Raw genomic sequence first — 19,704 nt, forward strand, 5'->3', positions numbered from 1 at the left:
TGCCTAACAAAAATGTTATATATATACATATATATAATAAAACATTAACCCTATTAAAATGTACATTTTAGTGGTATTAATTGCATTCATAATGTTGTGCAATCATCATCACTGGTTCCAAGATTGTTTCATTGCTCCAAACAGAAAGTCTGCACACACTAAACTCCCTATAACCTTCCCCAAGTACCCTCTAATCTACTCTCTATGCATTTGCCTTTTTTAGGTACCCCATATAAATGGAACCATACAGTATGCCCTTCTGTGTCTGGCTTTTTCAGGTAGCATAGGTTTTTCAACTTTTCAAGGTTCAACCACACTGTATATTTATCAGTATTTCATTCCTTTCTATGAATGAACGGTATTCATCCATTGTATGGATATGCCACTGTTTATCCATCAATCCATTGATGGACACTTCGGTTGTTTCTACTTTTTGGCTATTGTGAAGAGTGCTGCTGTGAACATTTGTATACAAGTACTTGTTTGTGTCCCTGACTGCCATTCTTTTGGGCATATATCTGGGAGTGGAATTGCAGGCTTATGGTAATTCTCTGTTAAACTCTTAAAGACCACCAAACGGTTTTCCTCGGCGGTTGAATCACTTTACGTGCCTGCTGGCAATGTACGAAGACTCCAATTTTCCCAAATCTTCTTCTATAATTGTCATTTTAATTAAAAAAATTACAGCCATCCCACTAAGTGTGAATTGATATCTCACTGTGGTTTTGATTTTCATTCCACTAACAATTAATGACACAGAGCATCTTTTCATGTGCTTGTTGGTCATTTGTACATCTTCTTTGAAGAATGTTGTATTTAACTCCTGTCCCTATTCTGGCATTAGATTGTTTATATTTTCATTGTGGAGTTATAGTTCTTTGTATGCTCTGGATAGGCTGTCTGCATAGATAGCGGGAAATGATTTGCAAATATTTCCTCGGGAGGTTGTCCCCTCCTGAGGGGACGATTGTAGGTTGTCTGTTCAGTCTCTTGATAGTTAACTTGGATGAACAAAAGTCTTTGATTTTAATGAAGACTAATTTATTTTTTCTTTTGTTACCTATATTTTTGGTATTATAGTAAAGAAACCATTGCCAAACCCAAGATTATGAATACTTGCCATGATATTTTCTTTTATCAACTTATTTTTAACTAAAACTTTCTGTCACCAAATTTGACGACTCGAGATACTTTCTGAAGCCTCCAAGAGCAATTCTAATAAAATTTGCAGAAGAATAATGGCCTCATTGAAATAAGGGTATTGCTTTTCCAATTGAGTGTCTTGCAAGGTACAGTACACATTTGGATATATCAGTTCTAGAATCTTGGCTGAAGAATTTGGCATAGTCTCTTCTAAAATAGGTTTATGACGTAACATCTATCTATCTTCTTTGCAGATATTAACTACAGCTAATCTGAGGTGAGTCATGTTAATATGCATATCCCTATGGGTTTTTAAAACACAGAGTTTAAAAAACTGGTATTAAAGACAGGCAAGCACAAGAATTTAAAGTTCAACATTGAAAGGCGCAAGAAACATAATTCACTTATTTCCAGACTCCTACAATTCCTTCCTCTTGAAGCACTCTCAATTTTGTGGCCTTTTCTTATTTCATACCATAAAAAATATTAGGATTCCTGTGATTTTCAAATAAATTTTTTAGTTAACTTATATGGGCCAACCCGGTCCAAAGAGAATGTAAAAAACTTTACAAAAATATATCTGCTGCAAAGAGCTAAATAGCTAAGGACACCGGGCAAAGGGAGAATAAAGGTCAGAAGGAAGGTCGGCATTGGGGGTAATGGCTTCCACCTCCCTATCGGGAAGGATCTCCCTAGAGTACTGCTCCTGCTTCTTTCCCCAGCCCCTCTTTCAGGGAGGTGGGCCGGGTACCAGGGCCAGAGGGGTATCTCTGCATTTTGGAGAAGGGGTTGAGAGACCATCCCCTCTGGAAAGAGTGTGTCCGTCTGCCAACACCTCACACCTTCCTGCAGAGAAGGTGAGGGCTTCTAACCACGCCTGTGACTTGGTGGGCAAGTTTGTCTAAGTCAGGATGAATATGACCAGCCCACTTCTCACACATGGCTGCTTTCTCACACCTAGCTTGAGCTGGGAATAAAGCTAACGTTTGGATCTCCACCTGTCTCCAGTGTCTATTTCTCTATTAGTTAAGAACACAGGCTGGAGGATATGGGTGTTATTTATTAGTCCCCCAAACCCGAACATCAAGTAACATAAAATCTGGGTGCCTCGGTGGCTTAGTCAGGGAAGCATCTGCCTTCAGCTCCGGCCTTGATCCCAGGATTCTGGGATCAAGCCCCAGAGTGGGGCTCCCTGCTCAGCAGGGAGTCTGCTTCTCCTGCTTCCTCTGCCCCTCCCCCTGCTTGCGCTCTCTATCTTGCCTGCACACGCACATGCTCTCTCTCATAAATAAAACCTTTTTTAAAAAGTATCATCATATGCACATTGTGAAGTCCTAAGCACTTGGGCAGGAGGTGGGTTGAGAGTTTGGCCCTAAACTTTCTAACAACCAACAGAGAATTTAACATTGTGAACTGCTCTTCGTTCAAAATAAACTATTGCCATCTACTCCTAGTTATAAAACATAGAGAAATATCTTGTGTGAATTTTCATAAGAAAAAAAACTGTGACAAAGTCAGCATTGTTTTAATAACACCCTTTGTGTATGTTCCGCTATGAGTTTTCTGGGTGACAGAGAAAAATGGCTTATCCCAGGTGCTCAACCCAAGCTTGATCTGGGAATATATTCCAAAGTAGAGGTTTTTAAACCTCCTGAAAACCTGATGAAAGCTCATGCACGGGAAGATGGTTAGGCTCACATATGAGTATCGTAGGCCTTTATGGATCTGTTAAGGACCCCTGACTTCAGGAAATTGTTTCTTAAAGAAATCAAGAAATCAAGACTACATTTCCTTCTACAATCTTTCATATATCTTGTTCATTCTAGTAAGTACTAGCCCTGGTATAATGATAAATAGTGGAGTTAGTTATTTTACCTGCTGGTCCGGTCTGTAGTCATATACATTGCAACAGCAAAGACAGAAGGCCTTGTATTTACATTTTATGAAAAGAGAGGGGCTAACAGTGCCTGGAACTTAGACAGGAGGCCCTCCTACCCTGTCCTGGGGGCAGACCCAAGGGAGTTAGCATTGCGGAGCCTACATCTTTGTAAATAAGTCATGTGGGATCTGTTCTATTGCAGGGTTGAAACACAATTTTCCTAAAAATAATACCCATCAAGTGTAATCACTGACCACAAAACCATCCAAGAAAAGTGTCCACCGAATTTTTATCCTAGAACCAGGTAACTTCTTAGACGACTCTTCAAGATAAATTGGGACGTAAAATGTTGACTTGCTATAAAGGGTTATTAACATCAAACCAGTAAAATGTTGGAAGATTTAAAAACATGATAGCTTAAAGGAGTTACACATTTCCTTCTTCGATTAGGATTAGGTAATTGGGTCAGTTGCTATAAAGCTACTCCTCGTTCATCACAGCCAAACTCTCTGCCCTGCATGCTTTCCTCTAGAGATGACAATGGGCCATTTGGTGGATGGGCAGAGCAGATTAAACTGTCAGAAGTAACAGTGTATCATTCAAGCACAAGGGGAAAGAACCAGGGTGTATCTACATCATTAATTAGCTGATGTGGCCAGCGATGGTGACAGTCCCAGCTAATCCTGATCCCTTGTGTTGTATTTTTACAGGAATGGCTACATCGAATGAGCACGATGGTGTCCTAGTCTCCTTCTGATTGCTCCCTTTCAACCCCCACCCCCCACCCCCCGCCCATGGCCCGACCTCTTTCCTTGCCTGTCCTTGCAATGTCAGTGTTCCTGGATGCAGGCTTAGCCTCCCTCTCCTCCCCCTTCCTCACTCTCTGGTGGTGTCAGCCAACCCTCTACCCTTAGTTTTCATACCACTGTAGACACAAAACCAAAAGTTTATATGAAATGATTACAGCTCCCCTCCCTTTTGTTTTCCACAGAGCTGTCAAATTTCAAAGGAAGGTTAGCGATACTTCCAGAGGATGGTGTCATGGTCAGAATTAAGAGCTTTGTTTTGTGAGAGGAGAAGCAAAGGTCAGACTCAAACAACAATGACATGGACACCTATTAGAGGTTTGGAGGGTGCCCACAGGCATGTTATTGTATTTAATATTTTCAATAACCTGCTGAGGTGTTCTGGCCCCCAATTTTGCAGATGGGAGAGATAAAAGGTCTGGATGCATAAATGACTTGCCCAGGGTCGCACTGCTAGTAAGTCATCGACAGAGCTGGAATCTGAGCCTGGGCCTCCATTCATGTTGAGGTTTCCACTAATACTGGGCCATAACCAGTGAAGCCTTCATGAGCCTGTAGAAAATTATCACCTTCCCATGGAAAGACTACAGGGAAGTTTGCCCTGTTATAGTCGAGAATTTTTTTAAAATCACATTTCAAAGACATATGGTTATGTGCCTTGCTGTACAGTAATCAGTGCTATGGAAAAGTCATTCCATTGCTAAGTGTCCCACATTTTTGCAAAATGCCAGACTTTCCCTCCAAACAAAACAAAGCTACGTGAACTGTGGAATCAGCCTCTCTCCAGATTGCCATCATAGCAGTTCTAGAGGAAGTTGTTAGGATTTTTTTTGGAGACTGTTCTTCTTTCGGCCACAAAACAATCATGCTTTAAAAATCTATACTTATTATTAGCGTCCTTTGGGAAGTCAAGTATCCCTCATTAGGTGGGCATACACTGGCGACTGTCATCATCAAGAAGTGAAGACCTACCCATGAGCATCCTTTGAACACTAGCAGGAACTGAGAGATGACTTCACGGGGCCCATGTATCTGGTCCCCACTGGTGGACATTTCAGAGGGAGGAGACAAATTCAGGGCTCCTTTTATTAAAGCAGGCACAGCAAAGAGGCAGCCCGAGATCTGACGGGAAGGCTGTGTTATTTGGCCTGTGAGGTATTTTTTTTAAGAACTTGACTTACTTGTTGTAAGACTTGGTCTATTTCACATGGAAGTCTGGCTCTCTGGCTTCCATCAAAGTGAGGCAATATTCTTCTAGAGCTAAGTATGGCTGCCCACCTCCTTCCCCGAGAGAGAGAACAGTGTTCTTCATTTTGTTCCAGACCCCAAATGCCAGTTCCTTCTTGACAGTTACCTCCTTGGCTGCTATAAAAGTTTGGGTTTTATGCTTCTGCTTTAAAGGTTTTGAAATTCTGACTCTCATGAACCTAGGAAGCAAGTGCTCTAGGTCAAAATGAAGGCTTCAAGGAGGCCTCATCCCTGTGTCCAATATGGCCATCCTTCTTTTTTTTCCCCTGCAAATATTTATTGAATAAACTTATTGCACCAGACATGGGAGTTATGAGCAGTGAATGGGACTTTATCATTATGAGCATCGTCACCAATAGGCATTTTTGAGAGAGCTTTCTCAGCGTGAAGAATGTGAGAATTCTAACATGTGCTTGGTCCTTACAAAAACCCCAACGAGGGAGGCTCTTCTATTATCACCATTTTATAGATGTGATTGGAATTTAGTAACTTAAGTTCACACAGCTGGTGATTGGAAAAGCCAGTAATTGGGTCTGGACAGTTTGATGATTGCATCCAGGCTCTTGACTCCTCACATCGTTTATGGCTGAATGGAGCTCAGGGTCTTAGGGGAGAATCCCTCCTCAGGAGCCTGCTCATGTTGGGAGCGGATGGGGCATTTCATTCTGGTTGGTTCCATGGTGTCAGCATTTCCTTTTCTTGGTCAGAAATACCTTGCGGAGAGACCCAGCCTCATGTGCTTGTCTCCGGAATACTCTGGGGGAGCTGGGCCTCTCATAACTACTATTTGACTATTTGATCATGAAGATCTGCTCAAGTCTGAGGGTAAGGGATAGGTTTGTGTGTGTGTGTGTTTCAGCCAAAAGAGGGGAAAATTCTTAGGAGGCCTCTGAGGAACTATGAAACTTTTAAAAAATGTTCCCTGGACTTTTTGCCCTAACATCCATGCCATTTCATCTAGCTGTTCTCCTGATGGAGCTTGTTATGCTGAGACTGCTCAGGAGAGGGGCGGCCCCCATCTGTCTTTGTACTTCCACAGCTCAGACCTAGGGACACACAGCGCCCTGTATCTATGCTTCCTGAGCTAGTGAAAGAAGCCAACAGAAGGAAGGGGGTTTTGTCAGACCCAAAGAAGGCTTGGCTGTGCCTGTGAGGTGCAGACATAGCCAAGTGGGAACAAAGGCAATATCTGAATATTCTTTTTTTTTTTTTTTTAAAGATTTTATTTATTTATTTGACAGACAGAGATCACCAGTAGGCAGAGAGGCAGGCAGAGAGAGAGAGAGAGAGAGAGAGAGAAGCAGGCTTCCTGCGGAGCAGGGAGCCCGATGCGGGGCTGGATCCCAGGACCCTGAGATCATGACCCGAGCCGAAGGCAGCAGCCCAAACCACTGAGCCACCCAGGCGCCCCAAATATCTGAATATTCTTAATAGAAAATGCCCAAGAGACCCATGAATGCTGGGTCCTTAGCAGGAAGCAGCCTACCTCACATTTGGGATTTTTCATCTCCCGCTGGGGTCTATAATTTTGTGTTTAGTTTTGCAGTCCAGTTGCCTTTTTGAAATGATAGCGCTGGCCAAGTCGTGTTTTCCTGTTCCTATACTTTAATTAATCAATATGTTTTGGCAAAGAGAAGCTGTGGTTTTAGGATGTTTTTGATTTTTGTTTCCATTTTTCTTATTTACTTTAAGGGCGTGGCCAAAGACTCCCCTTAATTATTTTCTTAACTGCAGAAGATTTCCTCAAAGTTGGCATTGGTTGGTTGGAAAACCAACCAACCAACCAATCAACCAAAACCAATCTCTGACCTTTCTATATCAAGAGCAGAATAAAGATTGTTTTTCCTCATAGACACTGAAGTCACCCCAGAGTCAGGACTAGGTGGGGATAGACTTTGCTTGGCTCCCAGACTCTACTTTCCCTGAGAATTCATAGAGACCCCTACAGAGTCACTATGGCCCTGAATGGGGGTCTTTTTATACCGCTGACCCCTGATAACATAAAGTTATAGTTGGTTATCCAATGCCAGTAGAGAAAAAAATCCAAGACAATACTGAGGTCAGTAGGGAGACGGCTGAGTTGAGTGAGCTTTCCGCATTATTAAAGCTTTACAGATAGTGATATAAAGAGGACCAACCTATCCCTATCTCAGTGTCTCCCCACAGCTTATCTGAATAGCGTGCCCTTCTTTGCATAGAGCTCCGTGATTTGCGTGTTTTCCCATGGCCTTTCATTGCCTCACACAGCCCTCAGAGCAACCCAATTTTCCTACAGATCCCGAGGGCTTGAGAGGTCACAAGGTTGCTTGTTTGTCTGCCCAGTAAGTGACTGTCCTGAGACTAGAAAGCAGGCTTTCTGATTCCCAGCCCAGTGCCTTTTTGCTCCATCACTGGCTGTTAATTTCCAAATTGAGTGGAAATCTATAACCACCCACTTCTCCTTGCCCTGTGTGTATTCTGGCATTAAGGGGATGGGTTGAAAAGAAGGGCTTGAGTGTTCTAAGTCTAAGCTTTGGTAAGACTGGGGGGATCTGGTGAGAAACTTGCAAGCCAGCAGAAATGTTTGCAGACTGAAAGAGACTGTGTCTTTTTCATTTTTTAGCTCTCTAGCACCAAGCTCCACGCCTGGCACATAACGACCGTCAATAAAGGTTTGTTGACTTGAAAGCTGTATGTTAAATCCATCTGTAAGACTGGATTAACCCAAAGGGCAAATTTTGGTTTTGACTGTACCTGTGTTGTTTTTGCTAAATTCTTTCAATAGTTGAGTGTCTTTCATGAGCAAACTTTCCATGTCTAGAAATCAGATTTCTTTAGGATGGGCTGATACAGGGGTTCGGGATCACAGGGTGCTCTGGCAAGGTAGTGGTATTTGCTTTTCTTAGCCACTTTATTGGAGAACGCTCTATTATGGTGACAGATGGCTTACATATACTTATGGAAGCTTCAGGAATACTGTGATAAGGGACATCTGCCACAAACATAAACACCTATGTAGGAACATATAATACAATCACAACCTTTAGCTCATGAATATATGTCACGTGTATTATTTACTACAGTCACTAAGTAAAGAAACCCAAACTCTATTGGAGCAACAAGACATCCATGTGACCTAATTTTACTATATTGATGCTGTTTGATTACTCTAATTGCCATCATTTTGGGTCCTTTTTTTGGTGCCGATTCTCCATTTGTGAAAGAAAATGTTTCACTTAGAAGTAAGATATTCAGAGCCCATGCACTTGACCCACGTTCCAATGGCTTTGCTGTGGATATGATCTGAACATGGGCTCTGTGACCACTCTTGAATGCTCTTTGGTGGAAGAACGTAGGGCAGGCCATGGGGGTGGGGTGGTGGGCCTCTCTGGAAAGCTGGTGTTTCAGGGAATAGACTGCAAAGAAAATGTTCTATGGTGCCCCTAGACACACACACCCACACTTAGCACCAATCGCATCTGTCTACACAGAACCGTATGCCACTGAAGGCATTGAGGCCCAGCTTCCCAACTTGCTGCCCCTCCCAAGGCACTCCTAAACAAATACTAGGAGTTTAACTTTTGGATGTGATGATAAATATAATTTACCAGTAGCCCATCTGTACGCAAGGCTGAGGAGTGACAGGCACAGTGCCCCCAGTAGGGCCTCAAGCTGAGGTCACAGGCGGATTTTGCCTGCCTGCCTGAGATCTGGACATTTTTGCAAAGGCAGCGGCTCTCTCTACCTCTGCTGCCTTGACATTATGTTTGGACTGGTTCATAATCTTCAGAACTCTCAAAAGTCCCTCTAATGTAAATAAAAAGGAAATCACAGACCTGCCCCCTAAAGTCTCTCTTCCCACCTCTCTTCATCTGTCAAACAGGCATAATGGAAAAACGATGTAGCCCTGGCTCTGGCCCAAAATAAACAATCTGGAAATACTGTGTAAACCCAGCTGCTGCACTGGAGGACAGAGGCCTCACTTCATGACCTCCAGCATGGTTAACCATATGCAAAATACCCCAAACTCACCACGGGCTTGCAGTCTGTTCTGATACTGAGCTGGTGTGGGCATACCTTCCCTTGATCCAAGGGAAGGCTCACTCTATGCTGACCAAAGGGCCCTTTTCCCATCAATCTGGCCCTGTTTGAGCCTGGTCTAGCAGAGGTTAGGTGCAAGAAATGCAAACGAGTTAAGCAACAACCAGAAGTGGAGCCAAATTTTACCACTGGGAAAAAAAACAAAACAAAACAAAACAAAACAAAAAAACCCCAAAAACAAAAAACCAAAAAACAAGCATCATCAAAAGATAGGCATCAGCTTTTCAGCTTAGGGGTAACAGAGGGGTAATCACCCCAGAGGCCCTTCTATTGGAAGCAGTCCTCTGTCTAAAACAGGGATGGTTTCCTAATCTCAGGTTTAGAGGACATTCAGAAATGCCCTGCACATGGGGGCTGAGGCATGCGTTCTCAGGTGACGGGTATGAGGAAGGCCACGGTCAGGTGCGGCAAGCCAGGGGGCTGGGGGGCATGGGGACAGCACGGTGGGTGCCTACCCAGGGCCACTCCCGCAGAGCCTCCCATGGAGCTGGCTGCACTGGAAACCGTGTGAACTTGATGTTTGCCACAGATAGAGTAAACCCACTTCCCGAATTCTGCAGGGAGGCCCCACCGTTGAAACACAAGCGGCCCCTCCCAGCCCGTCCGCCGGAAATGAATGTGTGTCACCGCAGCGAGAAGCCCCGCGCTGGGCTGGACCAGCCGGCCTTTGATGTGCCCTGCGGATGACTGATGGCATGTTAAAGGCCGGCTTCTTGGAGGTATGGCAATTAGGGGAGAAAAGAACAAAAAGCACTTCATGGTTGACTCTCCGTGCTTGGGGTTGGTGAAGTAAACAGTGCTTTTTTTTTTTTTCTTTTCCTTTTTCTTGTTCTTTTTTATAATCTTTTCAGATCTGGAAATATAATTAATTGGAAAATAAATTGAGCTCACTTTGAATTTCAAGAGAACCTTTTCTCTATGGAGCCAAGGGAAAGTTACACGAATGACTTTTTAAAAATATGCCTGAAAGTGCTAGGCTCCTTTGATGGAAAAGAACGGAGCCTTTTTAATGCTTCCAAATTGTTTTGAATTTTGGAAGCAGGAGCACCACAAAGGGAGCCATGAAGAAAGAGAAACTGGCCCGTGTGGGGTGGGTCAGGAGGGCCCCCAGAAGCCGGGGCGCCTGGCTCCCACTTTGGGAAGGAAAATAGCAGCAGTCCTGCAAGGAGCCATGTTTTTACAGAGCCATCGCAGAAGGTGTCCCTTTCCTGTTCAGACATAGACAGGCATGTGCTGTTGAGCAGTCCCACCTGGGGGCTGCCTCAGTGCCCACCGGGGTCTGCCGGCTCTGGCTCCCCACTCTCCTTGCTGTCCCCGTTCACTGGGCAGAGGACCATTTGCTCCCATTTTTTTCCCTCCCCAACGTGGATATCATGACCCAAATGGTCAAAAAGCTGATCTGTTTCTTTGAAAGTGCATACAACCCTCGTATTATAGGCCTGCTTTCCCCAACAGAGCATATGGCCATTCAAATTCTGCCTTGGACATGAGAATGGCTATAACGGAGGGCTTGCTTTCACAGCAACTCTTGAACCAAGATATTTGAAAATATCTACGAAAAACACCTTATTGGAAATTTGAGAGGCAGGGCAGGGGCTCGTGGAGGGAAGGGAGGGAAAAATGAAATAAGATTGGATCCGGGAGGGAGACAAACCGTAAGAGGCTCTTGATCTCAGGAAATGAACTCAGGGTTGCTGGAGGGGAGGGGGCTAGGAGGGATAGGGTGGCTGGGTGATGGACATTGGGGAGGGTATGTGCTATGGTGAGGGCTGTGAATTGTATAAGACTGATGATTCACAGACCTGCACCCCTGAAACAAACAATACATTATATGTTAAAAAAACAAAACGAAACAAAACCCCCCTCACCTTATTGGAAGACACTACGGCATTATTAACAAAATGCATTTCTTCATCACAAATGCATTTTTTATTTGAAATTACAGAGAGATGCACTTTTGTTACTATTCACACTTTTGTTACTTTATTTGGAATCATTTTATGGGGAGTGATGAGGACCTCCTGATCAAATGGACTTATTTGAATGAAGAACATCAAGAAAAACCCTAGCCCAGGGGTTCTGTCCAAGTTTCTTTGGCATCTGACAACGCCCTAAGCTCTGCTTTTACTTTATATGCAAGATTCTTCTTTCTATCCCTCACAGTCTGTCTGTATGGCGTTAGCAGGTCTAGGCTACTTGTCTTAAACACACACACACACACCCCTCCATTGCCAGGAAAGAGGCCGTTTCTTGGAATCACACTGCATTGTCTAAATCTAGTCCTGATGATGTTGAAGCCAACTGCTGACATTACATTCAAGCTACCTATCCAGTAATGTATCCGGTTATCCTAAAGGTCCTTGGGACCTTATATGTTTTAGCTTTAAACTTAATTCTTAGGTAACTTACAACTTAAAAATTCATTTTCTTTCTGGTTGTGGTGTGCATAAATATATACATACCATATGGACACATATACTTACCTAAATGTACAAACACACATATGCAAATAATAGAGCGTAAATTTTTCGGAAGAAGATGAAAAAGATAAAATGGCTTTAAATCAAGCCACCTTTATTACTATAGTAATATATTTCCTTTTATTCTTTTTCTTATTTAGGTATGTGAAGTGTAAGATAGATCTTTGCTATGCTGTTTATTGAATTTTATATTCTTTCAACACTAAACTGACCGTAAGCATTTGCCTATAACATTAACTCTTCCAAGTCGTATCTTGCAGTGCCTTCCAGGTCATATAACCGGTTTGCGACTGTTGGATAATTCTGTTGTTTTTTCGGTTTCTATGACTCTAAATAATACGAGATAAACAACCTTGCTTGTAAATGATCATGGGCCTTTTTGCTTATCTCCCTAACACAAATGGCAGCTTTAGCTAGAGGGTGATGAACTTTCTTCTCAGAGCTTGATAAGGCTTTCAGTTCTGACAGGCTTAAGACACAATTTACTTTCTTTTGTCAGAGATCCTGAAATCCACATAATGCAATTTTCCCAAACTTTAGGACATTTTCTTCGACATCACCTGACATTAATCTAATTGTAACCTAACTTACTAAGTTGTGAAACACACCAGGCTTTTTGAAGAGCCTGTAAACTATTCTGTGAGAATAGAAAGTACTAAAGCACTTAATATGGGAATATAATTGCTTGTAAAACATTTAATGTTCAAGAAATTCTTGGTAAATTATATCCTGCGATGTCTATAATGATAGTGATTAAATTATTGCTGATTCTTGGGACTCTATGAACTGCAAACTTATATGGGTCTACCACAGAACATAGTTTTTTTTCCCTTTGTATTGTTCATTCTAGATATATTATGTTTAAGGGACTATAGTCTATTTCCTTGTGGTTGTTTTGACATTGTATTTATTACAGTGATCAGCTCTGATGAGTCAAGGCAAGGTGAGTCCCAATCACCAGCAACCTGGGTATTTTCTCTGGAATGTTAAACACGGTGAGATTCTGATAAACCCTTGAAGGGCTCTGAATGAAGTAGCTGTGCATGGAAGCCAAACATGTAGATAAGTGAGATATTTAACCTCTTGCCCAAGCATTAAGAAATCAGGTTACTAAGAGGTGTGACTCAAAATAACCATTCCCAAGTCAGGAAAGTGTGAAATGAAGTTCCAAGGATGCTGTCAATTCGATTGGGAAAGTTTGCAATGTCCTTTTGAAATTAAGTTTACTTTATCTGGGCAATCTATAGCACAATGCTAGGGCCAGATCGTGGGAAGATGTAAATGAACAGGCCTGTTTCTTCCTTCTCTCCCTGTTGGATATCAGAGTTTCAACTGTAGGCTCTATAAGACAGGGTGTGTATCTGTAAACTCATCCCAGTGGCTTTTGCTTGAAGCAAAACCCTAAGAACGAACAAGAAGTTCATTTGTATGGGAGGTCCGTTTGTTCAATTAAGGAAAGTTTGAAATTGATGGGCTCATACCAGTAGATGCCAAAGTCATCTGAGGGAGAAATGCTATTGCTTTAAAGGACAGTGGCAAATGTTCGATATAACATTGAAATACTGTAAAAAGGTTCCAGACATAATTAAAATTTCCAAATGTAATCTGGCAGGAACAATATAATTTTTTTTCATAATATGTTTTTGAAAGATGCGGTTGTGGTACAAACTTGCGTTTATCACTAGAACTTGACCACGAGAGACGGCAGGCAATAGAAGCTACAAGTTTCTAAGAGAAGATATTTCAACGATGGATTGCCTTTGGGTAGCAATTGCTCTTAGCAAGAGATGGTGGAGGAGGTGTTTTTATTAAGGATGAAGAGAAATATAAGCTCTGACAAAGAAAAAAATGAAACTCTTTCTTCTGATCTATTAAAGAAAAAAAGGGAGGAACACCAACACAGGGTAAGTGTTAGATCAACAGCACCTCTAAATGGAGATTGTCAGGGGCAATGTCTTGAATTGAACTTCCATGGCCCACAGCTGAGGGAAATGGCAGAATCTGTGGTGGAAGGGGAAAGGACAATTGCCAGGAAATTGTTGATGCCACAGGAACCTGACATGGTGTAGCTGTGCACCAGCCCCTCTTCTGAAAGAGGTGCTCATGTTTTTTAAAAAACTCACTCATACGTATCATGAGGTCCTGTCAGGATCTGTTCCCTGCAGAAATGGCGTTAAAGACGGGTGGGGGAGGGGGCAGGAGAACAGGACGATTTGAATGACATTCAAGACATTCTTTAAAAACTTGTTCAAAGGATGGAAAATCATAGATGTTTGAAGGAGAAAAATCAACACATGGAAAAGCTGTAAGCCATTACATTCTAGTTTTATAGGGCCACGAAATGAGGTTTCATGATGTTCTAAGAACCACCACCTCACTGCGTAAAATTGAATAAGTGAATTGGCATTAGATCCATACCGTGTTTTCATCTCATTTTATATAATAATAGAAACTGTCTTGTTATGTCATCGTCCTCTTCTTCAAATCATCCACAGTGAAGGAAATATTTGAAAACTTTCGAATTATTCCTACATTCTAGCAAAACCATACATAGACAGGCTGCTTGATTTATGACTTTCCATTAACATTTACTCTCTAATGGCTTTTACCAGATGATTTATTTACTCGGTCTATGCTGAGGTAACCTCCTGGCTGGACGGTCGGCAATCCTTATAGCTCAGGCTGAGGGACTGAGTTCCCTCACTAAACACATCTCTTGAATTTCTGTGTGGGCTGTGGATTCTCAGACAGAGGAATTAGGAGGCCCAGTTCAGTTTTAAAACATTCCTCCTTCCCCGCCAATTCTCTTTGGAAAAATGAACAAACAAACAAACAAACAAAAAACAGAAAAAACAAACCAATGACAATTTCTGACCCATTGGATAATGTACATGAAATAATACAAATATGAAATAATGTTATTTCAAGTCTTGGCTATCTCCCCGGATCCACTTCACCTTTCTCTTATTTTACTGGCCAATTTCCTTCCTTAAACTACAAAATGAATCTACTAAGTGCCACCAAAACCAGAAGGTTTTAAAAAGAAGGCCTGAATGCAGTTGTTAGCTTTCCCATTAAGCACTGGTGTCCCCTCTGACCGCAGCGTGTAAGATGTACATGGTACCAGGAATTGCAAGATATGGTAAAGACCCTGCTAGTGTTTATCTGACCTCCTCGAGCTCTGAGCTCAAGGAGGTGATGCGGTTGAATATCAAAGGTTGTGGAACATGCTAGTAGGAATTAACGTGTCACCTTTGAAACCTTTTACACCATTTCTACCAGAAAAGATCAAATTCTAATTTAACGCCATTTAACTCAGTCGTCACTTCTTGGGTTTTACTAGTGACAATAAAATGAAGAATTGGAGCCTAGTGAAAGCTCTTTGGCTCTTTTTTGGGGAGATTTAATCCCACCCTCTTTTTCTGAACATTGCAAAGTCTTCTGGAGCGTAAGAACTTGTCTTTCTCTCCTTCTATTTTTATCCCACAAAGTCTGCGGCCGTGGAGGGTGGGCAGCTGCTGGCATAGCGGGGATGGGGTGAGAATAGAACAGGGAACCACCCCTGCTCTCAAATTTTGCTAGAGCCCTGGGCACGGGTGACGGATCACAACGGGCAAGCTGGGTTCCCTCCCTTAGGCCCATGGCAGTGATCATCGCCAGGCTCAGGCTGATAGTCCTGTGCTTGTGTTTCTGGACACCGTGACTGACTGTCCAAAACTGACACTAGACATAAGTTCCAGTTCTTGCACTTTTTCATTCACAGCAGCCTTGAAGCGATAGTACACCAGGGACTCCCAAAGACTTTTAGACATCATGCCCTCTGTGCATTTCCTGAGGTGTTTAGATCCAATTCTTTGTTAGTGGTTGCAACTGAGCACACAGTTCTTTCTACACATTTAGAATGTTTATGAAGAAATTAGTCTCCAGTTCCATATAACATCATCCATTAGTGGATCTCTTTGATAGACATATGGACGGCTATTTTTTCCTATATACCATTAGTACGTTGACATATACTGTCAAATGCTGAAATCAGTTGACTTCCAAGCTTCTACCTTAGACCAGCAGATAATGAATGTATCATCTCCATAATTTTCATGGAACCCCCCACCCCCAGGAGCTTGGGTTGATAGGCACAAAGGTCAGCAGAGAAAATAGCCAGAATGCTAGAATTTTAAGAGGGAAAAAAACATGGCCCTGAACATTAGTATAGAATGTTCTCAAATTTACTGATGTTCACAACATTCAATCATAGCTCCATGATATTCATAAATAACAAGGGCATTGTGAGAACATCTGAAAGCCAGGAATTCTTTTGAACAGACTAACAGGCAGAATTAATATTAAATTGATTTCACTACCTGGTGATCATATTTATTTCTGGTAGATTATATATTTTAACAAGCAACTTTAAAAATAAATGTTACTGGGGCACCTGGGTGGCTCAGTGGGTTAAACCTCTGCCTTCAGCTCAGGTCATGGTGTCAGGGTCCTGGGATCAAGCCCTACATCGGGCTCTCTGCTCAGCAGGGAGCCTGCTTCCCTCCCTCTCTCTGCCTGCCTCTCTGCCTACTTGTGATCTCTCTCTCTCTCTGTCACAAAAAACCAAAAAAAATAAAACCAACAAAACCTTTAAAAATAAATGTTACTAAAGGTCAACTCATTTTAATTTTAATAGCAGATACACTACAGAAGAATTTTTCTATCTAAACAATTAAAATAACAGTAATGGGATCCTAGAAAGGTTTTTAAAGAAGTGCTCATTGATCACCTTTTTGTTCTATATGATAAGTCATGTACTTTAAGAATTGTTAAGACTCCAACAAACATTTGCAGCAACTAGACTGGAAAGGAGTCCCATTTTTGTTTTGCTGTTTTAGAAAAATAAGCGGTTTGCCTTGGATTGTTTGTTTTCTTAAATTCCATTCCCCGATTCATTAAATCCTTATGAAAGCCAAAGTTGTTGACATGGCTGAAACAAATGGCTTTACTGTTAACCAGACTGAGTCTCTGCAAGCACTTTATTAAAGCCGTCGATTTTAGTAATTTCAACTACTCAAGTCTTTTTCCCAGAAAAAAAGGAAAAAAAGTAATGTATCTAGAATATCAATGAACATCATCTCAAAAGAATTTCTAAGATTTCCAGAAACATTGGGTTCTTAAGAATTTAACAAAATAAAATTTGCTAGAACCATAGGTTTTATTAACTACCCCATTCCAGGTCTTTTATGTTTTTGATTTTTGCTCCTTACATGCAGAAATAGTAGAGTGCTTAAGAGCAAGAGATATTAAAAACAGAGGCCTAACTTTGAGTGCTAACTCTGCCGACGACCAGCTCAGTGGTCTAGGAACATTAGGAATCCACTCTCATATGTCAGTTTCCTTATTTGTGAAATGGGTATCATAACAGTATCTACCTCATAAGGCTGTTACTAGGATTAAAGAAATGATACATCTAAAGGGCTTAAAAAGTATCTAGGACACAATAAATTCCCACTAAACGTTAACTATTCCATCAGTTTCTGTTATTGTGGTTATTACTATCTTTTTTTTTCCCTCAAAATCTCTTTTCTTGGGACATCGGTATTCTGTCACTCAAATGGAAAAATGCTGATCTTCTTAAGTAAAAGAATGTAGGTTTAAATTTAATTGAAATTTAGTGGATAAATTATACTTCCTGCAATTACAGACATCAAGACTTCAAGAAGCTATGCTCCTTCGAAAGTCCATCATTTGGTGAAAGTAAAGATTCATACCTTGTGCAGGATTCATGCACATTTATAGATAGACTTTCCCCTCCTACATATCACTAACTTTACAAATTTCTCAAAGTGATCTTGCTTCCTAATACACACAATCTAGAATCGATTACATAATGCTTTAAATGTCAAAAATACATTTGGGATGTTTCATGTATTTTTCTCTCCCCAAAGTTCCCCTTTGGGTAGGACTATTTCCTGTCTATCCTTTCTTTTTCTGTTGCATTTTTTTTTAAGATTTTATTTATTTATTTGACAGAGAGAGATTACAAGTAGGCAGAGAGGCAGACAGAGAGAGAGGAGGAAGCAGGCTCCCTGCTGAGCAGAGAGCCCGATGCGGGACTCGATCCCAGGACCCTGAGATCATGACCTGAGCCGAAGGCAGCGGTTTAACCCACTGAGCCACCCAGGCGCCCCTTCTGTTGCATTTTTACTTGGGCTGGGCAAATATAAACTTTCAGGAAGTAATTTATTACACTTTAAAAAAAAAAAGAAGAAAAGTAAAGTTTTGCAAGAAACACTCCCCAGCACATCACTATGGTCATACATGGGTGGTTTAGGGACGTACAATGAAATGGCAGAGATAGATATGACCAAAATGACTGTGCGATCAGGAGTTGTGCCTTCAAATCTTCTGCCCTGTTCCCAGGGTTATGTAATTTGGCCCAAACCGACATAGACTCACTTTTTTCTGGCATGACATGTTCTTTAACTAAATGATGAAATACACAAAGGGTCAATTTCAGATTGTGTCAAAAGACCCAGCAGTACCCAGGAACTGGTGTCAGAAAAATCAGACCCATTCTCTGATCTTTCCCTCTTTTGTGTTGGCTTCCCCATTTTTTCCCCAGAATACTAACCATTTGACAAAGTCCTCCGAGTGGTACAGAGGGGCTGCCTGACTTTCTAGATCTTTTCCCACTGGCTGAATCCCCCTCGGGGCTGAGAACCATATGGCTCAAGGTGGTTTTGGAGTTCTCTATTCTTGAACATGGGTATCTCCCTGGGAATACAGCTGCGGAAGACCGATAGCTCAAGGTGGGATCCATATTCCACCATGTAGACTCCTGGTCTGAGTAGAACTGTAGCCTTCACTCTCATACTCCCCACAACATCAGTATCTGTCCCTGGGCCGCCTCCCTGATCTATTTCCACACTTTAGTCATCTGCTGTACCCAGGCTTTCGGTCGCTTGCGCCTTCTGGCCCAGCCACCACCGGGGCTTTTAACTAGTCTCGGCATGTGGACTTCCACAAACACTTGAAACAAGGTGCAAAAGAATTAGGAAGAGGGGGCGCCTGGGTGGCTCAGTGGGTTAAACCTCTGCCTTCGGCTCAGGTCATGATCCCAGGGTCCTGGGATTGAGCTCCGTATTGGGCTCTCTGCTCAGCAGGGAGCCTGCTTCCCACCACCACCCCCCACCTGCCTGCCTCTCTGTCTACTTGTGATCTCTATCAAATAAATAAATAAAGTCTTAAAAAAAAAAAGAATTAGGAAGAGACAGTCAAATAGTCACACAATAATCAGTCGAATGGGAGAAAAGGCATCTCAATTCACCGCCACGTTCCATTCTCCCACATCTCCGGACGCTCAACATTTTTGCACAATTAATCATTCTTTCCATTAAAAAAGAATCAGGATCAATTTATATCAACCAGGGGTGTGACAGCTATGGTGAACACATTTCCAAAGAAAAGACCATAGCTTTTGTTTTTGCTACTTACTTTTGAAGGAGTTTTAAAATTATTAGATTGTATTGAAAAACACCAGCAAAGTCCAAACTGCACTGCTGAATAATGCTGATGTCTACCTCTCAGAAAGGAACCTCATCAGTCAAAAGGGAAAATTAACAGGCAAATGTCATTGGACCATTCCCTGAGCGTCACGCTATGGAATGCGGGATCGGGGGCGGGGAGTCCAAGCAGAACGAGGAACGTCCACACCTACCAAACTGAATAAATCAAGGACCTCAAGATAGGACGGCAGGAAGGGTTCATTAGGTGCCATCTGTACCACTTGACTAAAAACAAAGAAGGGATGCATAGTAAATCTCAGTGCCCAACATGAAAACTGCTGCAGAGCTCGCATCTGGTTGGGCTACACCAAGATACAAGCGTTTCATCTTACTCCTATCATGACTTGGGGGGAAGAAGGCATGTCAGCTACTCCCGAGTCAAGTTGATGTGTTTTCCGATCCACGACAGCCATGCTGCAATAGAAAAGATCGGAGAGCCCCCTTCACGCAGAGCAACCAGCTTAAATAGCTGCATGGTTGCCTCCAGGGGTCAAGTGTTCGGGCCTAGGAAGCCA

The 19,704-nt window shown here is 42.2% G+C and overlaps 1 protein-coding gene and 1 long non-coding RNA gene across 3 annotated transcripts in view; one reads left to right on the top strand and one right to left on the bottom strand.

The window, feature by feature from the left end:
* Positions 1-19,704, bottom strand: part of UST (uronyl 2-sulfotransferase) — a 299,167-nt gene that overhangs the window by 3,505 nt on the left and 275,958 nt on the right. The gene's annotated exons all lie outside the window — the stretch shown is intronic.
* On the top strand, positions 94-10,639 carry LOC309864657. Of its 2 annotated transcripts, none has more exons than XR_014311672.1 (3): positions 94-1,420; positions 7,679-7,727; positions 9,717-10,639. It is a non-coding gene; the product is annotated as an uncharacterized lncRNA (long non-coding RNA). The 2 variants fall into 2 exon arrangements; XR_014311673.1 differs by lacking the exon at positions 94-1,420 and adding an exon at positions 3,008-3,326.

This window comes from Mustela nivalis (assembly GCF_964662115.1).
Source record: "Mustela nivalis genome assembly, chromosome: 5".
NCBI classification, from domain to species: domain Eukaryota; kingdom Metazoa; phylum Chordata; class Mammalia; order Carnivora; family Mustelidae; genus Mustela; species Mustela nivalis.